This window comes from Halichoerus grypus, chromosome 9, assembly GCF_964656455.1.
Source record: "Halichoerus grypus chromosome 9, mHalGry1.hap1.1, whole genome shotgun sequence".
NCBI classification, from domain to species: domain Eukaryota; kingdom Metazoa; phylum Chordata; class Mammalia; order Carnivora; family Phocidae; genus Halichoerus; species Halichoerus grypus.
Genome location: NC_135720.1, coordinates 132347618 through 132359142, shown reverse-complemented (window position 1 = coordinate 132359142; position 11525 = coordinate 132347618). Strand labels below are relative to the sequence as shown.

Sequence of the window (11525 nt, the reverse complement as noted above, 5' to 3'; positions counted from 1 at the left end):
CTGGCCTGGCCGTGGAGCTGGGATCGAGAGGTAGTTGCCTTCCATGGGTGCCTCAGCTTCAGAACGGAGAGAGGCAGGACCCTCTGTCTGGTCTAGTTTGGGATGGTGGCATTTGTGTAGTTCACCTTTACTGGGTTAAAAGTGTGTGTGAGACAAAAGTGAAACTCGAAAGTTAGGAAACACCTACATGTAACCAGTTTCCTCTTTGCCTTCATAGTTTTCTCCCAAACACGTGAGATCCCTGTAGGACCTCAGTTAAAGAAAACTTCCTCTGGGCAGCAGGCAATCACTCGCAGAAGAGAGAAAAAAATCCAAGATCCACTGTATTGTATTGATTTGTACCTGGTCTTGTTCTAAAATTGTTATTAGATGCACGCATGATTAACTGTGCCACAGACTGCCGTTGCTTACTGCAAGTCTGATTTTACCGCAACTTCATTGATGACCCTGGAGTAGCCGAAGATTAATGAAGATGGATCCAAGTGCTTACTACTAAGCAAAGGACCTCCAAGCAAATGATAGTGGACCGGAGAGTTCTCTTCGTCGCTGCAGGAAATACTCTTCAAATACGATGTCAAATGAGCCAAAGCGTGCTAAACAGAGTAGGTTACTAGTACTCTCTAAAGGCGCTGGACTTCCTTGCCACATTATGGATTGATGAACATTGAGGAATCCGAGAGGATGGGAAGAAAAGAAGAATGGGGAGCCAATGATGTGGCCAGTGCATTGGAGCTGGACTATATCAAGTTAGGATAGGGCCTTGGTATAAGGGCGATTGGCAATTCCTGGGCTTCACTCACTCATCAGGGGCTCTGCTGGGTGGTGCTTTGAGGATGACCTTAGTCCCAGACCACACCAGAATCTTCTAGTCTTGACGGCCAGTTTTTTAGGTGTCTAAAAACATGACTACAAAAAAACAAACATGACTACGATGCATGCCTACAGAGGGGAAGCTTAGGCTGGGTGGTGCTTTTTCCCCTACATGGTGACTCAATCTTCCTTTCTCCCAACACTCATTTTCTTTACATAATCTATCCAACCCCTCTCAGAAAAATTGCTTTGGGTTTCAGTAGACGAGCATTTTGGAACTTTCTTGTCCTCTCTTCTATTTCTCTTTAATCATTTGTGCCTAAAAGACATGATTTCTTTTTTCTTTTAAAGAGTACAGAGTGAAGAAGCAGTAACTGGCCAAGAAGAAATGTCACTGAAACACGAAGATCCCCAGTTTCTTTTTTTCTCACTACCACTTCTAAGAATCTTCCCACAGAGCTACAGTAACATAAATCGACAGAGAGCAGGTATGTGTCCTTAGCAGTTTCTGTCATTGGACAGCCTCGTGATCATTATATTTCTTTCTCCAGAACACTCGACTCATTTACCAATCTCATTCCTGGTGATGTGTGTGGTGGAAAAAGCAGCCAAGTGTTAGTACTATTGGGGTGATAGGCCAGCTCCCCACTGGCAACATTTATTTACAGTAAAGGGGACGACATTGAACTAACATGAGCAAGGTCCACAGAAGGCTCCCAGGAAGGAGACAGTTGACACATGACAAAAGAGACTCGGGGTCCCATTTTCCACAGGGGTCTCCAAATAGCCAGGGGTGCTGTGCCAAGGGCATCTCTCTCTCTCTCTCTCACACACACACACACACACACACACACACACACTGTCACATGTCACCTTTTATTACCTTTACCCTTGCCTTCCCCATGGTAACTTCTGACCATGATTTTTCCCCCCGGCACTTGTAGGAAGCAGTTTAGTTTTTGAGAAAACCAGGAAAAGCACCATCACCAGGGCTTCAACTGTCCTCTTGCTTTTTCTCCGTTCTCTCTGTTCTTGCCCACAAGCCACGCATCTCAGGTCAGAATCCAGGCTGGTGGATGCATTTTGCAGGAGTTTCTGTGTATCTGGGGGTACAGTTCTTCTTTCATCATTACTCCCTTTCTCTTTCATCCTTATTCACTTTTTCTTTGGTTTGCTTTCATCTACACAGGGGTGTCTCGGCTGCAAGGTGGACTCTGAAGTGAGAGTTGCGTTTTTTCCCTTCTCTTCTTAGACGTGTGGAAGTCCGGACTAATTAGGTCACTGAGGAAGTGACGGGGAGACTCTCCCATGTCGTTCTTCCTGGAGAGGCATCTTTAGATTGTTTCTGGAGACAGAAGAGGCAGCTCTGTCGTGTTTCAAAAGGGTGGTATTTATACACGTGTAACAAAGATAGTGTTTTGCTGACTGTTTCTCATGTAGGAACAGGTGGTGTTGCCGTGTGGGTACTTCCTCAGATCTTTAATCGTTGTTTACACATGGAAGTGTCTTCATTGCAGACAGAGTGACAGTGCTTGTGAAGATGGGGTGGTGTAAGACAACTTAGAGGTCCCGGGATGAAGGTGTGGTTCGTGTGTCTGGAACTTGGGGGATGAGAGGCGAGAGGAGGTGCAGAAATGGTTTTGAGTCAGACTGGGAAGGGCTTAAAGACATGCAAGGCAGGGTGGGCTTTTTCTTGAGGGCTAGAGGGGAACCCCTGAAAGATTTTAAGCAAGGGTCAGATTCTCATTTAGGAAAGATAGTTATGGCGGCTGTGTAAAGCATGGCTGTGAGGGGCACAGGTGGTAGGCAAGGAGTCTAATTAGGAGGCTATTGAAGTAATCCACAGGAGAAATGATGAGGGCATGAACAAATATGTTAGGGGATAATTTGATAGCTATTAAGAAGTAGGATGGGTGGCCCTGATTTCTATCTTGACCCACTAATAGCTGTTCTACGCTTTCTCTTTATGGCTAATAAAATATGAGCCAAATGAAATACCTGGATTGCCTCTTCCCTCTTTCTTTCTTTCTGCCTGGAACTTGGGGACAGCCAGTGTGGAACCATGATGTACTCTTAAGGATGGGAACCTTGTGAAGAGCATGGCAGAGAGGAAAGGCCAGGAGTCTAGGGGCCCAGTGATATGGCTGACCCAGGGCACCAGCCTTGGATGGTTTACCCCTGAACTTCATGCTATATAAGAAAAAAATAAATCATTTCTTGCTTAAGTAATTGCAATAGCCGTCATTTTCATCCAGCAGCCCAGAGCAGTTCCTAACTGAGACAAATGATGAACTGGGTAAAGGGGGTGAACAGAAGGATTTGAGGGTGAACTCCAATTTGTTGTTTGAGTGTTGGGGTAGGTGATGGTGCCAGTTGCAAAGATCAGGAATGGAAGGGGAATTTAGGAACCAGTATGCATTTCATTTTGTACATGTTGAGTTTGAGGGACCTCTATGATGGTCAATCCATGTCCAAGAAATAATGGGATGTAGACCTTGGCAGAAGAGCTACCTCTGGAAATCATCACCTTACAGATAACAGTTGAAGTCATGGGAGTGTTTTAGGTCATCTAGGGAGAGCCTAGGAGAAGAGGGCCAAGGACAGAACCCAAGAGCCTAGCACTTGGGATTGATGTGCCCATAAGCAGGATGGGGAAGAAGCATCTAGAAAGTTAGGGTGAGGTCTAGGAGAGAGTGGATTCATGGAAATCAAGAACATTTAGAGGTCAGACTCGTTACTAATGCCATAGTTAGGAAGTACCGAGGAGAAGAGAGGGTTCAGGAGGAAAAATGGTCGGAGGATTCCTTCATTCTACAAAAAGGCTATTCTCAGAATGATCTTTCCATGGAAACGGATCCACAGGTGCAATTTGTGTCACGACACCACTACACTTCTCACTCTTTTGGAGTCTTGCAATTCCTTGTTCTTTGTTTCACTTTTAAAAAAGCCATTCCCTCCTCCCCCAATTGTTCTATCTCCCCAGGTGTGTCAAATGAGATATTTTATTTAAGATCAAAGTGTACCCAAAGGTGTCAAATATTCATTTTAAGTTCTTTCTTTTTAAAGAGTTTTGGGGGATCCCCTGTAGCACACTGAGGCAAAACATAACTGAGATTGGATATAATGAAATACATCATTAGACCTTCTCTATGAAGGGCTCTGCTATAAGAGGAAAATAAGGTTTTTAAAAGAAGGGTAAACAAGAAAGACATGTCAGAGGGCAAGAACACTTTGGTTTGCCTATGCGCTCGTGGCAGTGATGCCAACAGAACACATTTACCCTCCAAGATGGGACCCATGCTCCACATAGACTCTCTGGCCTTTGCCGGAGGCTGAGTTGAGCTATCGTGGGCTAGATGTCTCTTTTGTCTCTGAAGTCAATTAGTGTGATGTTTAGGATTGTTTTCCTAAACTTTTAATTTATTGTTTTAAACCAAGAAGTGAGGAGTATGTCTTCTGGGGAATGTCCTCAGATTGCCTCAGCCAGGAACTCTGAGGACCAGCTCTCTCCCTGGTCCAGGTCTCTCAAGGATGCTCAGAGAACCTATTCTAGCTCTGGGCAGCCTCCAGTTAAGAGTGATTAAAATAATTGTTTTCACTTTTAAAGGACAGTTGTGTGGGAAGCTGTAAGGTGAACTCATTGCTTTTAACTATCTTAGTCAGTGTCCTCCCTAGAGAACAAGTAATAGTACTCATCTGGACTATTTTAATTAGGAAGAGATCATATTTGATATCCCCAAGAAGACCCCAGATACCACTTCTATAAGGAGTGCCTTGTCACTTAGGAGTTGGAGCTGTTCCTTGGTCCATTAGCCAGTGCTGGGAGAATCAGCAGCAACATTAGTGTTAAAGATCACTCTGGACATTTACTGTGAACTTCCTGGGTGTAAAGTTTCTCTTCAAGATGCCACACAATGACGCATTAATATGATACCTGCTCTCAAGTTGCTTGAACCCTCAGGAAGACATTATAGTTTGAACTCATCAACTTTTAGGCTAAATATCTATAAGCATATGCATAGATAGACACATAACCCATACACTTATAGAGATGCCATAAAACTTGGCTTATCTGGTGGCTACTTCTTTAGCCAGGTCAGCTATCCAGAAAAAAGCTGAGGTCTCCCAGCAGATACATTCAATGTTTAAAAAAAGAGTTATGATTCTACAGTTCATGCATTTTATTTGCACTGTTCCAAATTCATTTCCCCCTATTTCAGATATATTCTAGAAGCTTTTCCAGAACCCTGGATTAAAGTTGGGGCGATGGGCTGCTCCAGGCAGTCTATAGACCACCTAAGAGGAGAAGTGATTTCCAGGACCTGACATTAAAGCAGTGGTTTTGAAACACATCTGACACACATTATCATCACCTGAGCATCTTTTTTTTTTTTTTTTTAGTAATTTTAAATCCAGGCCACCCCCAAGATGGATTTATACAATCTCCAGAGGTGGGACACAGGCCATCGGTAGTTTTGGAAGCTCTCCTGGTGATTCCAACATGAAGACAAGGTTGGGAGTCACTGCACTGAAGGTGAAGGAAGAACAATGGATGTTTAATTGTGGGTGTTCTGGGCCATTTTGCATAGGGGCAACTACCCGTCACATTCTATAAGCAGTCTATAACTTCCTTGGGGTGCGTGAAGTTGACACTATGTCCTCAACAGGTAGCAAGGATATATTTTCCTTCCCTGGTCATTGGTAGTCCTGGGAGATGTCCCTCTCTTACAAACACAACACATATTAAAGGTCCCTTTTCTGTCTTTCAAGGTTTGTGTACAAGGATCCTCTGGAAATGGAAAAGTTGGAAACTTGTGTGTCTTCAAGATGGGACATATTATGGTCTTCTCTGCTTGGATGATAGCTTTCGAAGGTGTTCCTTCTCAGGTGGTACAGTGTAGCCTCTGAGGGGTTATCTCCACTTTGTGCCAATGGTGAGGGTGGAGAATGGATACCCCTGCTAGTCAGAGGGTCTTCCATATGGATGCCCCTGCTTCTCCTGGACATCTCTTTCCACTTCCCACATGCCTCCTTTTTCTGTCTTCCTTTCTCTGTGTCTAGAACCTCCTATTGCTATACCCTACTCCCTGAGACTTGTGATTCCTCTCTCCAGAAAGAAGGAGGACTCTCTCTTAATTCATCCTTGGGTCCTACAGATTTCTCAGCCTTGGACATGTTGTGTCCACCCCTCCTCTGCTCTTCCAAGCTTCTGCTGTCACAGCAGAGGATAGGATGAGCTCTGCTCACCTGCATGGGGGCAGGAGGGGCCAGAGAAGTGGGGGAAAATGGCTTGGGATTTCTCTCCTGGTTGACATTGTTCAACAAAGGATGCTTCCTGGAAAACTGGCTATGCCATACTGGGAACTTGTAAGAGAACAAACTATGAACTTTTGTGTTCAATATATTATATCTCTATTATGGTAAACTTCCTAAAACTGGTTGGACAAAAGCCTAGAGAGACACACAAATATGTTAGTGGTGGTTGCTTTTTGGATGGTATGACCATGGGTGACTAAAAAAAATTTTTTTTGCAACTTTTCACAAGGAACATATTGTTTTTCTAATTAAAAAAAGAAATGTTCAAGTTGATGAACCCAAGTCAACACAAATGTCTCAGATGTTGTTCATTCCTCTCTGTTTAAGAAGGTGGGGAAGAGAATAATCTGCTTTAGTAAGATCTATCAAAGAAGGCAGTGGGAGCAATTAAGATGTAAATTTTTCATCCCCTAAAGGAGGCGCAGGCTTGTTTCTTGGCCTATGTAATGAATACTTTCTCTGTGTTTACTTTCCTTTGTTTAAAATCTCCATCGTGTAGCACAGTGTTTGGCACATAGCAAGTCAGTGCTCAATAAATATTGGTCCATTCAAAGAAACAAATAAAATATTGATGCTTAGAGGCAGAGCTCTGGTTATCTAGAAAAGTCTGCTTATTCCCCTAAATAATTATGACAAATGACATGATTTCTGTAGAAAAAAAATGTTAACATAGACCAAGTCTGCAGGCAAAGGGTAGTAGGTGTGTATCTCAGTTGACGCACAGGCTCAGAAAATGAACGGGGTAAGACTCAAGCATGACTTTGAAGAAATTAAGAGAAATGAAGAGAAATTTTATAGGAAGAATGGGATGTTCCAGGCACATGGACTAGCTTGTGCCAAGATCTGATGGCTAGAGAAAGGTGAGCATAGAGAGTTGGCCAAGTTGTTGACCAGAGCAGATGGTGTGGTCATGAAGGATCCTGGCAGGGATCACTATTAGACAGAGTGGGCTACATTGGTGAGAAATCCATAAAGAAGGAAAAGAAGGATATTAGATTTCCTTAAACCCATAAAGAAGGATATTAGATTTCCTTTTGATGTTTGTAAATGCAGAACTTTTGCAAGATTTTGTGGGGAAGGTGTTCCTAAGGCCCTGCTCTACTCTCTTGTCCTCCATTCTATGACAAACAAGGAGAAGCTTCTTCCAGAGAGGAATGCAGGGGGAAGCTGAGCCATTGTCCTCATCCTTCTTTGTCTCACCCAGTTAGCTTTCCAGGTAGCCCTGGAAGATGAATGTCATTAGGACAGATGTGGATGAGAAAACTGTCCCCTCCAAAGAGGCAGTGTGGCCTTGAACATCTAGGAGGAGGAAATATTTGATCCTCCATGATTCACTGAAGAGTTCCTCCCTCCTTATCTCCCAGACCTCCTCACTCTCCCATGAAACTGTCCTCATTGACCTCTTCTCTGTTCCAGATACCCATTGCCTGTTTGCTCCCCTGTACCATCCTGTTTCTCTCGCATGCCTCATTGTTTGTGCAGCTGACCGCTCCTAAAGGACTCCCAAAGCTTCCCTTACAGCCCTTATACTGATAGCTGCCATGTCTGTCTGTGCCCCGACTTCTCTCCTGAGCTTAGACTTTCATTTCTCGGCACCTGCTGGACACATCCTACTAGGTATCTTTCAGGCAACTCTAACACAGCATGATCCAAAACAAAACTCAATTTCTTCTCCCCCCCAACCTGCTCCTCTTTTGTTCCCAGTATCAGTTCCTGCGTCATCATTCAAACAGAGCGCCTGTTTGCCCTGGATTCCCTCCCACTCACCTCCCATGCCTAGTTAATCACCACATCTTGCTCATTCTACTGAGGGAATGTCTGCTGAATCTCTTTACTTTTCTTGATCACCCTTGTGCTAATCTTGACCCTTAACCTCTTTGTTCTGCACCAGTTTGTTAACTCTTAACTGGTCCTTCCACCTTAGGTCTCTCTCTCTCTTTCCACTCTATCTTCCTCATTTGCTGCCAGAGTGATCGTCCCGAAACAAATTGGGTCATGTCAATTTTGCTTAAAAAGCACGAAGGGCTCCCCCTTGTCTGAGGATCAAGCACAAGCTCCCGAGTGTGGCTTACAGAGGCTTCCCAGCCCAGCCCTGGTGCTTCCCCAGACATGTCTTACACCCCCTGTGCCCTGCCTTCCCCTCTGCACAGGTCCCCATCCACACAGAAATACTCTCTGTGCCACAAACACAACTTGATTCCATTCTCTCCTTCTGCAACTGCGACTTTTTCTGATCTGGCATTCCCTCACGCCTGACCCCCAAACCCCTGATGCCTACTCATTCTTCCTAGCACAGCTCAGGGCACCTCAGCAAAGCCTTGTCCATTCCTTTGTCCATGCTTCGGTTAGAGTTTGTATAAGCTGACTTATTTATGTGGCTATCTCTCTTGTACAATGTCAGTCCTACAGAAGGCAAGATCTGAGTATTTGTCATCTCAGTCCCAGAGCCTCACACAGAGCCTGGTACTGGGTAAATCCTCAATCAGTATTTTATGAATGAAGCAGTGAATACATTCTGCACTCTTTTCACACTTTTAATTCCCTCCCACCCCCCAAAAGATCCCATTTTCTTTAGAACTATCCTTATCCCTTCTCCATACATTTGCATGGAGGGGTGAGAATTTCCTTGCCTCTGAGGGGTATGTGTGTGGGGGGAGATATACGGGAATGATACTCCTGTGGCTAAATGTAGTGTGTGTAGCTGGTCTGCTTGAGCAGCCCTTGTGGCTCCGCCCTTCTGCAGGCTCTTGGTGTGCTTGGCTGTCCTCAGGAAACCCACTTTCCTCTGAGGCCCTATAATAAGTGGGCCATGACTGCACAGAAGACTGACCTTTGCTGAGAAGGCCTGCCTGTGATCATGTGTATGGGTTTAATTATGGCTTTTTTGTTTGTTTTTTGGTTCAGGGCAGATATTAGAAAACCCACCTGTTTCTGGGTCTAAGCTTTAGACTCCAATCGGCTTTATCAGACATAAAGCAGATATTTTCATCCCCATCTGTCTGATTCCTGTGACTGTCTCTTGATTGGTCCCAACTTAGAGCTGGGTGGGGAGGGGGTTGGGGAGAGAATTGGGACAGGAATATTATTTATTTGCTCCTCCGAAAACCCCAATAATTATCCTATTATTCTACCATGAAGAAATCAGGAGTTATTCAAATCCCAGCCATCTGGAGGAATCTTAAGCCACATAACGATTTTGGAGAGAGATTCTACTTCACACGGCGAAGAAGGGTGACTGGGATAGAACCTTGTATGTGGGAAATGCCTTATACTATTTAAATGAATGAATAAAAAGGTTCGTGGGCATCAAGTTACAGTTTAAACTCAAGTAACCTGAGGCAAGAGAAGAAATGGATTTTCCGTTTTCATCTATCAGATGGGCAAAGACCAGAAAGTTTAATAATCCACTGTATTGGAGAGGGTGAAGGAGAATAAACAATCTCATATGTTGTTGGTAGGCATGTACTTTGTTAAAAATAATCTGTGGAAGGGGAACGTGGGTGGCTCAGTTGGTTAAGCATCCCACTCTTGATTTCGGCTTAGGTCGTGATCTCAGGGTTGAGCCTCCCGAGGTTGAGCCTCTGCTGAGCAGAGTCTGCTTGTCCCTCTTCCTCTCCTTTTGCTTCTCTCCCTGCTTGAGCCTGTGTTCAATCTCTCTCTCTCTCTCTCTCTCTCTCTCTCAAAAAAAAAAAAAAATCTATGGAAGACAGTTTAGGAGTATCTATTAAAAATACATGGGCACATGGCCTTTGACCCAGCAATTCTGTTTCTAGAAATTTGTACTTTGGATCTACAAACATGCACAATGACCGAGTAGTCATTGTCCCATCATTTACAATAGCACACATTTAGAAAGTTTCTGATTGTCCAACAGAAATGGGGGTGCATCCTAATGGGTTATTTTTAGCTGTAAGGAACGATGAGGACACTCCTTGTATACCAATATGGAATGGTTTCCAAGACTGTTTCCAGTATTGACAAATGGAAACAATCAAAATGCACAACATTGAGTATGTTATGCTATCATTCAAAAAAAGAGAGAGAGACCGAATGTATTTGCTTGTAGTGCTTTTATCTAGAAATATACAATAGAAGCTGATAACATTGTTTGCCTCTGGGAAGGGGAACCAGATGGCTGGGGGAACAAGGTTAGGAGGGAGACTTTGCTCTATACCATTTGTACCTTTTGAATTTTAAACAATGTGAATATTTAATATTTAAATTATTTAAATTAAAAGGCACATGTGTGCTCGTGTGCACGCACACACACACACACACACACACACACACACACACACTTTGCTTTCTGTTTTAATTGAAAGGAAATATTTTCAGGTATTGGGAAGAAACCAGGCATTAGTTTAGACAACAATCTCAGGAGGACAACTGAGGAAGTACGAATTAATGCAGGCTTAAATGGATAATTATATAGCACGGTGGACAGTGTACTGGCTCCAAGGTCAAACTACTTAGATTTGAATTCAGGTTCTGGAGCTTTCTGTGTGACTGTGAGCAAGTTACCTCTTTGAGCTTCAGTTTTCCCTTCAAAGAAGGGATAATAATAGTATCCACCTCACAGGACTGCTGAGAGAATGTGTGTATAACCCGTATAAAGGTAGGTTCCCTTGTGGTCCTGTCTTCACTTTGAATCCCACTCAAAGAGAAAAACAAGTTAACAGAGAAGCTTAATCAAAAGCAATTCAAGTGTTTACTGTAGTTTCTTAAGAAAATTCCAAGAGGGTAATGTATGCATAAGAAATAGGTACACTTAAAAAAAAAATTCTCTGCCTTCAATTTGTCCACCCCTCCCTTTCAACACAGAGTAGCTGTACTTGAAAATCTCTCCTATTCCACTCTCAACTGCCAAGTAAAACTTCTCATACTCACGCTGCTGTGTTTTCTTGGAGCTATTCTTTTTTTACTGCCAGGAGTTCTCTTCATTTCAAATATAAATTCTCTTGCCTCTCAGGCTTACAGTATTTCCCCCACAATCTGTGGATTAAGGCCCATGAGCCGATGATATGGGGAAGTGCCAAGGAAACCAAATCAGAGTTTTACTAGTGGAAGTGGGGGTGGATAGACCTAGAAAGGGATGGAAAACAGGCTTTAAAAATATTCTTATATTAATAATTTTTAGCCCCCATTACACATGTAGGGAATTTATAACATTGCCTGGCATATTATAAGCACTCAATAAATTTTGGCTATTAATATTATTCATAAGAACCACTTTTCCACAACCTGATAATACTCGCATTAACATTTATGGAGAGTCTGCTACGTGTCAAGCGCTGTTCTAGCATTTTACGTGTATTCACTCCTCTAAGCTTTACCACAACACCATAAACATAGGTCTTTTAGTAACCCTCATTTTACAGATGACCTCTAGAGAGATTTCA

General features: G+C 43.3%; 1 long non-coding RNA gene across 1 annotated transcript; it reads left to right on the top strand.

Annotated features, from left to right (window-relative positions):
* The first annotated feature begins 1171 nt into the window (after window positions 1-1171).
* Window positions 1172-6403, top strand: LOC118532514 (uncharacterized). Its single transcript, XR_004915755.2, has 3 exons — window positions 1172-1298; window positions 5212-5344; window positions 5581-6403. It is a non-coding gene; the product is annotated as an uncharacterized LOC118532514 (long non-coding RNA).
* Window positions 6404-11525: the final 5122 nt, after the last annotated feature.